We start from the raw sequence: 9,975 nt of genomic DNA, 5'->3' as shown, positions 1-9,975 counted from the left end.
TAATTAAGCCTTATTATACATTTCTTTCTGTCAAACACTTTGTAACTTAGTTAAGATACTACTACTACTAATAATAATGATGATAGCAGTAGTGCTATTACTGTGTAGTGAAAAAGCAGAATCATAAAAGATACGTTCCACATGTAAATGGGACCTGTAATCACTTGGTAGTTCAGTCACTTTAGCAAGGTTGGTGAGTTCACTGGATCTCAAAGGTGTTGCAGGGAGTTAAACTCAGAGCTCCTTGCAAGCCAGCCACATTATCCACACCCAGCAGGGAAACTACGTATTTACAGCACAAGTGCATTGTTTTGCTGGGACAGGAAAATGGCCCTTCCCAAAAACTGCTGGCACAAAGTTGTAAATAGACCATTGTCTAAAAGTGTGGTTAACGATCTACTGTTCAAGACCATAAAAGGGGGTTGCAGAAGCAATCTGCAGAAAGGCTTTTCTTAAGAATTGTTGACAAATTTACTATGCTGTAATAATTAATGTGCAAACATGTGCTAATGAGAACCAAGCATAGTATCAGTGAGGCTGAAAAATGTAATTAACTTTCAAACTATTTCACTGTAAACTAAAGGTCTAAAGGTTTACAGAAATCATTATCATTGATTTTCTTGTTCGAAACTTACTCTGTCAGGCTCAAAGGAGACATATTATATATAAATGATTACTATTGTTGTGTCTTCTTTTAAAAAGCTGCTTGTATCCCTTGCAGTTGACTGATGTTTGCTTGAGTCACCACACAAAAGTTCGTTGTGTCTTTCTACAGTGACAAATCTTAATCTTAAAATGGCATGACAACATTCTATTTAAGATTTTTTATGGAAGACATGCCAGTGAATCATAAACTTTATTAGAACATACCATCTGCAAAATGTCTGTACAAAAATAACCTCTCACTTTATCAAGTCATGGCACTAACCTTTGTCCTCTGGGCACCACAAAGGTCTGCACAAAATTACGGGCAAGCAGATATTTCAGTCTGGACTTCCTGACAAACAGCATTGGTGTCCATGCAGCTGGAATGGTGAAACTAATGGAGTTGAGAAGGCTTGTAAAAAAGTGGATAGGCCTATTGTGTGATTCTATGGGACAGATAGATAAAGAGGTACGGAAAGAGGTTTGTAGTTTTACAGTTAAAATAAGGACAGAGAGACAGACAGACATATATACATACGTACATCTATGGGAGGCAGACATTTATGTCCCTTAATAAAAACCCATAGGCTTGCACCTGACATACACTCCCATACACACTTGAATGAATTGAAAGCATTAAGACAGTCCCGGGGCAATCAGTTGATACACATACACACACAGAAAAAATATCAGGTGTTTGAGTAAACACATATTCACGCACGTACACACACACACACACACACACACACACACACACACACACACACACACACACACACGGAACAAAGGAGTGTGTTTTGCTCCAACACACCAGTGGATCTAAAACAGCATCCCAGCCGGTTTGCCCTCGGCAGAGAGAGACGAGGTGGAGGGAGGAAACAAATGAGAGAATGGGAGAGCAGGAGACATGGGGAAATGAGAACACCAGAGGCATAAAGAGGAAGGAGGACAAAGTGGAGGAACTGAGAGAAAGACAAGAGAAAACAAGGGTGAGGTAGTGGAAGAAAGGGAAGTTTGGAAGAGAGGAAAGGGAGGAAGATTTAATGAAAGCAGCAAAGCCTTCAGTATCATTGTTCTTTTTTTTTGCAGTGCATTGGATCTTTTTTTTTTAAAATTAGCTGTCTATATTATATCCAGATAACCTATTAAATTATTTTTCCAATAACAAGACTGATAAATCATCAGCTTACTGTCACTAAACAGCCCTGCTTATGCCATCAATACTGAGGTCAGCCATCCAAAGCCGATCGATCGTAACTATATTGTCATGTGTAGTGAGATTGGGGAGCAGGTGGAAGAGAGCCTGGAGAGGTGGAGATATACTCTGGAGAGAAGAGGAATTAAAGTTAATAGAAGGACGACAGAATACATATGTGTGAATGGGAGACAGTGAGAAAGGGGGAAGGTGACCATGCAAGCAATAGTGAAATAGATACTGAAAGCGGGGTCAAAATACTAAACAGTTTTACCCATTGTAGTTTTACTCTTTCAGCTTTGTAGTCCTGGTTTTTAGTTAAAACTTAATGCACAGAAAAAGAGTTGGGATATAAAAGGTAAAATGATACAGGACAACAGCACAGCACACCTGATAGATACATCTACACAATGTTGGTAGCTCCTCATGTTTGGCAGGTTTTACACCAAATGCCACTCCTGACACAACACCTGAGGGAAGTGTGTCTCCTCCCAGAAATAAGCCAGTGATTTTTTTGCTTGTGTAAACCAATACACTATAGAGTCACTATTCTCAGCCAAGTTTAAAAAAAATACTTCCAATTTAATTTACACTCCAATAATAACATTTCTTCATAGAAATTCTGATATTTATTCTCAATCATACATTTTTAGTTCTTACAATAGATTATAACACAATTTCTGCTTAAAAACATAATATATAACACAGTAGCTGTGTTGAATGATGAATGGGCAATCATGATCCAAAGATAACTACTTGACCATGTTGGAAATATCATAATTTTGGTGTTCCTCTGAAATAAACACGTGGAATAAAGTTGTTTAAAGACACAGTTATGTCCTATCATCCTAATAACATAAGCACTATATTATTATACTATGTGTTAAGTGTAAAAACACACATTGTAATGTTATTGTAATGATTATCACATGCGAAGTTAGCTTCAGGTACTAAATATACCTACAGGACAACTTTTGCACAGTTTCCTTCGTGTTTCACTAGCAATTTGCTGGAAGTGGATCTCTGACCTTTTCATTTCATTCAAGCCAGAGATCTGAATCATCAGATTTACAGCTTTCTTAACGTCAAAGACATTACCCAATGTTTTCTGACAGGGTGTGGTATGTGTTGACGCATTTCTCTGACATGTCAGTAGTGTGCCAGTCTGCAATGACAGCAGAGCCATGATACAATAGCATTTCTTCACTGTCAGGTTGCTCAACATCTGTTAATGCAGGGGTGTTCAACTCCAGCCCTCGAGCGCTACTGTCCTACAGCATTTAGATGCACCCTTGTTCAGACACACCTTAATTAAATGAATGGCTTGTTACCAGGCCTTTGCCAAACTTGATGGCATGCTGAAGAGGTAATTTAATCATTCAATTCAGCTGTGTTGGAGTAGGGATGCATCTAAAAGCTGCAGGACAGTAGCTCTAGAGCAGTGGTCCCCAACCCCCGGGCCTCGGACCGGTACCGGTCCGTGAGTCGTTTGGTACCGGGCCGCGAGAGTTGAGGCTCAGGTGTGAAATGTATGGTTTTCAGGGTTTTTATCGGTTTTCAGCGTTATTATGTTATCATTTTTATTGTTAACTCGGTTTTCCTTGGTCTTTTCACGTGTGTTATGAATAAATTTTCTTTTTTTTCGGTACCGGTACTAGTTTTATTTTGTTGTATTTATCCGCGACAAGGCCAGTCCGTGAAAATATTGTCGGGCATAAACCGGTCCGTGGCGCAAAAAAGGTTGGAGACCGCTGCTCTAGAGGACTGGAGTTGGACACCCCTGTGTTATTGGATGGTGTATCAAGTAGCTTAGATGTGTACTTCTTGATTGTTTCAGTTTAAAAAAAAATCTTGCAGTTTTTTTTCACATAAGGTCAAAACTGACTATGTGTCACATTAATTAAATAATTTTAGAACATTTGTTTTGCAGACATCAAGATGATTGAAAGGTGCTTTTCATAGGCCTTACCACTAGATGGGGATAAATACACACAACTTGTATGGAGTGGGAGACTGAGGAATGCACACACCTACACACACACACACACACACACACACACACACACACACACACACACATACAAAAGAGTGAATATGAAACTGAAAAAAAAAAGCAGAGAAGCCCAATGACAAGATAGAAAAATTGAAAGAACAGAGGTAAAAATGTTCTTCTCTCAGTCCCCGGTGGTTTTCACAGAGCCTCCAAAGGCCTCCCATGCCTGTAACCCACCACCTGCGTCTCCTTTTCCCTCAGCCAAACACACACACACACACACACACACACACACACACACACACACACACACACACACACACACACACACACACACACACACACACAGTGCCATTTTCTTTTCCAAGTCCTCTCTAAAATAAATTGAGTTGTTGGAGACTTGAGAACAGCATCAAGCCAGACAGTCAGACGCTTTCCCACATAAAAATAAACTGGTCCTGTTCCTACATTCTGTTAGCTTCTTAGTTTCTAATTACTCAAAGTAGTACTTACATTTCCATTTTGTCTGTTGTTTATTTATTTATTTTTACTAACGTTGATGCTTTATTGAACAGATTGAACTTTGCAGTTTCAAGCATTTTCAGCTCTAGTGAGCAAAAGCTCCCCCCAAACATCTGGTAAACTAAAGATGAAAACTGACACTTCGAGAAGTCTAATTCTGCCAAGAGATAAGCAACAGTTGTTTTTGCTAGAAATCTGTCCTGTCATACAGTCACAGCTACAATTGGAAAGCTTATTAACTGCAATTCATCACTCAATTTAGCAAATAAGGTAAGGGAACTACATGTTCCTTCAGTACCAACTAATATCTTTTCAGCTTTTTTGAGACAAATTAGAAATCACTGTAATAGAAAGGGAGTTGGACTTCACAGACGACAAAAAGTTGGAGAAACTGACCTTAATGTTCTCAGTAACACATGGTACCTTTTCTCTGCATACTAATTTGACCTTTAAAGAATGAAAAAACAGACATCTTATTCAGGAAACTGACCCACAGAAGGACAAAATTCAGTACAGATTAGGGCTGCACGATTAATCGTTAGAAAATCGCGATCTCGATTCATACTTATGTGCATCTCATTTCCAAATGACAACGATTTAAAAAAAAAAGAAAAAAAAAAAGACAACGACGACGATTGTACTGCATTTTGATCCGGGACATAATCTGCATGAAAACAAGCGCTCACTCTTCCTGCTCAACAAATGACAAGGGCGGGGCCTTATACCACGTGATACAGAAGCTGTGCCGTGTGATGCTAAAATTAGCAGGGAAAAAACAACGGAGAGCACGTCAGGGATAATGAGAAAGTGACAGGAGAAAATCCGTCCCGGTCAACCACCCAAACATCAATAACGGGAACCTTATACAGCGCTTCCCTATACCCGTACTCTGAGTCCCTCCCGGATGGCTGAACTTCTCACCCTATCTCTAAGGGAGAGGCCAGCCACCCTTTGGAGGAAGCTCATTTCCGCCGCTTGTATCCGCGATCTCGTTCTTTCGGTCACTACCCACAGCTCGTGGCCATAGGTGAGGGTAGGGACGTAGATCGACCGGTAAATTGAGAGCTTCGCTTTTACTCTCAGCTCCCTCTTCACCACAACGGTCCGGTGCAGCATCCACATCGGTGCAGCGTCTGCATCACTGCAGCCGCCGCACCAATCCGTCTGTCGATCTCCTGATCCCTTCTCCCATCACTCGCGAACAAGACCCCGAGACACCCTTTTCCGGCTGAGAACCATGGCCCCAGATTTGGAGGTGCTGATCCTCATTCCTGCTGCTTCACACTCAGCTGCAAACTGTTCCAGTGCGAGCTGGAGGCCTTCACCCGATGAAGCCAACAGAACCACATCATCCGCGAAAAGCAGATGAGATTCTGAGGCCACCGAAGTGAAAGCCCTCCACCACTTGGCTGCGCCTAGGGGCCTGGCTCCGGGGTGGGGCCCGGGTAACCCTATCCCGGGCAGGGTAAACTGTTCCCTCGATGTTTTCTTCATAATCTCAACAATCATATACAAAATATCATTTTGTTCTGTACATGTTTAAACAATAAGAGAATGTATTTTCCCTTATATACAAACACAGTTTATTTGATCCAGGGTAAGGTCAACTACAACTTAATATGGACCTGGCCATAATCTGATCTCTCTAATTGCCTTGCAATGTCCATCTTTCTGTCTACTGTACACACAGAACCGTCTCTTTCTCCATGAAGCCTTTGTCTAACGTTGACCTTACCTTAACCTCAACCGAATTCTTACCTTAACCTCAAAATTAAAGCGTAATGCTGAAATTTGAAGAAAGCCCAAATGTTCTTAGTTTCTAACAACGTTCTTATTCTCAAGGTCTAAAATTTAAATCAGTCCTCACAAAGACAGAAGTATGGGACGACACAAACACACATAGATGCACACGATACCCACTACCTGAAACGACTCAGCCAAGCCGAGCTGGGAGGCACAATTATGAGGAGCTGCCTTCTTGACCTTCTATCTGCCAACCAATCAAATTGAATGATGATTATCATATGAGCGATAATCTCTTTAAAGCACTTTTATATAACTTTTTCTTTTTCCCTCTGACTGTTTGTCTTTTTCATTTCCCTTCTCCAGTATCTTTCTTTCAGCGCTTTACCTGAATCTCTCTCTCTCTCTTACACACACACACACACACACACACACACACACACACACACACACACACACACACACACACACACACACACACACACACACAAATGTTCCTTCATCTCCTGTTATATCTCTTCTACCTTCTCACTTGCTCTTTCCTTCCACTTTGGAAAAGGGCTCCCAAACGTCTGCGTTAAAAATGTCATATCATAACTGATCTTATCCATCACAGTCCTGCACTGCAAGAGGCGCATTTTTTAATGGTGTGCAGAAAAGTTATGTGATACATAACCGAGTAATGCTGAAATATGTATTATGTATACCTTCAGTGTTTCACTGTTGTAGTAACAAATTGAGAACATAGGAGCCTTAGCCTTCAGGTGTGCTCTCAACTTTGAATTCATTTACATTTTATGCACAAAATATGTTTAAAGTTTAAACCCTCTAGATTTTTTTCTTGAACTCAAATACATTTTTTTCCTAAAACTGCAATTAAATGAATAGGCAGCATGGTAGCCGAGGTTTGCACTGTTGCCTCACAGTTCTATATATTATGACTGAATGTAATTATATTTAATGTCCATCCATCCATCCATCTTGTTCTACTTAAGGGTTGCGAGGAGGCTGGAGCTGCAGAGGGTCTTGGGTTTGAATGCATTAAAGGCAGGAATGGTTGTCTCTCTGTGTTGGGCCTGTGCTAGAATGGCGACCTGTCCGAGGGCCTTGCCTTTTCCCTGTACCCTGCCTTTTGCTCCGTGACACGTGGCATTGGCTCCATCCAATGGATGGATAAATGGATTGCCATTAAATATAATTACATTCAGTCATTATATATTAGTAGATTCGTAGTGGTAGAGTCCATGACTCCAATGCTGATTGGAGTGCAGATTGTCTGCCCAAGCAGGGATTTGTGTATAAATGTAGTTCAGTGCAATCTAGCCTCATTAGCCTAATAATGTCTATCAATCTCCTTCTATGTGAGAGCTCTATTAAGTCACTGCTAATGAAAATTGAATAGTTCCTGCTTTAATATCTGTTTAATAAAAGGATGATCTGATATCGTTGTATTGTTCCCAGATCATCATGAAAATGGTGTTCCACGTTCAACATCACAAGTGACCAATCACATTGTTGTGACGTTATTCTTTTGCGCAGCAAGCCATTCGTGCATTTATGAAATTCCAATGTTGCAAGGACAATATCAATTCTGCTTACCGTTTAGGGTTACGGTTAGGGTTAGGTTTAGGGTCAGGGTCCATTGATCGGCGGACAGAGGCGGTTTCTCGCAGCTTAAGTACAGTTTTTGGTGTTACGGCGATTTTTCCCGAAGTCACAAAAGTATGACATCACAACATTCTGATTGGTCACTTGCAATGTTGATCCTGGAACAACATTTAGTATGATGATCTGGGAACAACACCAACACGACGATATCAGATCGTGCTTAATAAAATGGCTGAACTGGTTTGAATTTTATTGTGAAGAAGACACCAGAAACAATTAACTGTAACAAATTATTATTAACTTTATATAGAACAAATATAAAAGCTGAATAGTTTAGAGAGGGATAAAAACAAGTGTTTCAGTTGTTATGACAGTAAATTTCTTCACAGAAAAAATATAAGTAACAAGATGAACATGTAAAAAATGTAAAGTTTTAAAGGGTGCATTTTTTGTGCATTGTTTTGGGAGGTGACAATAAGTATTTTAAAGCTGTCTGTGTTTATCCCCAGCATTTTTTGTTTAAGTTAAAGTATCTTTTAAATTTGATCACACCTTAAAATTCTACAGTATCTCCTTAATTATTAGAGGAGTAAAAACAGTTTTTTTAACACTATAAACAACCTGTGATTAAAACATGGTTTTATTTATGTTGTTTTTCCACAGCTGGTCAGGATCGTTTATAAGTGCAGAGGCCTTATTTTTTAACAGCTCATACTATAGCCCTGAACTCAGAAATCCAGTTAGACCAGATGCTTAATTTCAGATGATCCCATAAAATTCTGAAAATGATGACGATCTGTCCAAAAGTGTTCAAGCGGTAGCTTCTACCATCTGTTGAGCTAACTGTTTGGTCAAGCATCATACACAAGAACATACACAGATTGTGATTAAAGCGAGCCTTTGTGTTACACACAGAGGATCTTTGGTTGATATCTGTTGAGCTGAATCTTTCAATTTCACACTGTTCTGTGAGCACAGTGTAACTGAGACTAACACGAAATTTTTAACATTCACTTGCCAAATGAAATATAGATCAAAGTGAAGTCACTGAGTGTAATCTATGTAAAAAGCATGTTGTGTTCACTGCATGCAGAAACTCCTCACGTGCATAATTTTCTCACAACAGAACTGATTGAAGTCTCCCACACAAAAATAGTGCATCCTTTGACGACATATGAATATGGTAAAAGGTATTTGTCGTGCGTAATGAGCTTCATATTTTGTCTGGCCTGTGCATCTAAGAGGAGGCATCTAAGCGTGAAAGATCATGTTTAAACCACTTCATTAGCTTTCAATGAAGCAAAAATGCAAAAATGGTTTGGAAGAGCCAGCACACAATGGACTAGTCTGTACAAAAGATGTGATTTCTGGCAGGAGGAGGACTTTTGTGTGTGTGTGTGTGTGTGTGTGTGTGTGTTTGCTTGTGTGTTGGGACAAAACTCTGTTTCCAGTCACATTTTATGAACTTATACTTCCATTTTGGGACACAAATCTCATGGCTGGTTTAAGGGTTACTACTCGTAGAACAAACACACCACGCTCACTTGATGTGCATTCACATCCCATTTGGGCAACAAAGTTACACCTCTGCAACTTAAACCATTATTAATTTTAGGGTAAACTTTTGCTGGGGTTTGTTTCACTACTCAGGATGAACAAATAATTAGAAATTTGCATATTGCATGACTGCAATATATATCTGGATACTACTTTAATTTTATATTTATTGTCTTGTGTATTGTAGTTGTATGTAAAGAACATCAATTCTGCAGGAACCAATGCAGTACACACGCTATCAGAGGGAGTTAAAAACAAAAACCAATGTACTTCATTGTATACATTTGCCACATTAGTGAAAAAGAACAAGCTTCGATGTATCTCTGTGGGTATGTCTGGGGTAAAGTGTTATCCAGTACTTGACTGGCCTTTAAAACTAAAACAACATGTGAATGAGGCTTGCATGCTTCTCTGCACTTGATTAAAATGAACATTAATGAGCAACCAGAAATAAACGTGAAGTTGCAGTCTGAGTCACAAAGTGGTAAACTGCTGAAGATAAGGGATGTTTCAATTAAAAGGCTATGTCATTTTGATTTGAGTTGATGAACATCAAGTTAGCCCAAATGAAAGTGTTGTAAACCCAGTGACTGATTGTTGCCCCTGTAATAAATTGCCTTGGCACAGTGTTCATAAGCACTGGCTCACTTTAATGTATAAAGACAGGAAACTATAGAAGCTTCCCTACAGTATAATTCTCCTGTTATTTAGC

This window comes from Aulonocara sp. 'chitande type north' Nkhata Bay, linkage group LG12 (genome assembly GCF_057382095.1).
Source record: "Aulonocara sp. 'chitande type north' Nkhata Bay isolate Kocher_YH1m ecotype deep benthic linkage group LG12, A_spYH_male_GT1.1, whole genome shotgun sequence".
NCBI lineage: Eukaryota > Metazoa > Chordata > Actinopteri > Cichliformes > Cichlidae > Aulonocara > Aulonocara sp. 'chitande type north' Nkhata Bay.
Note: the sequence above shows the minus strand (reverse complement) of the source record.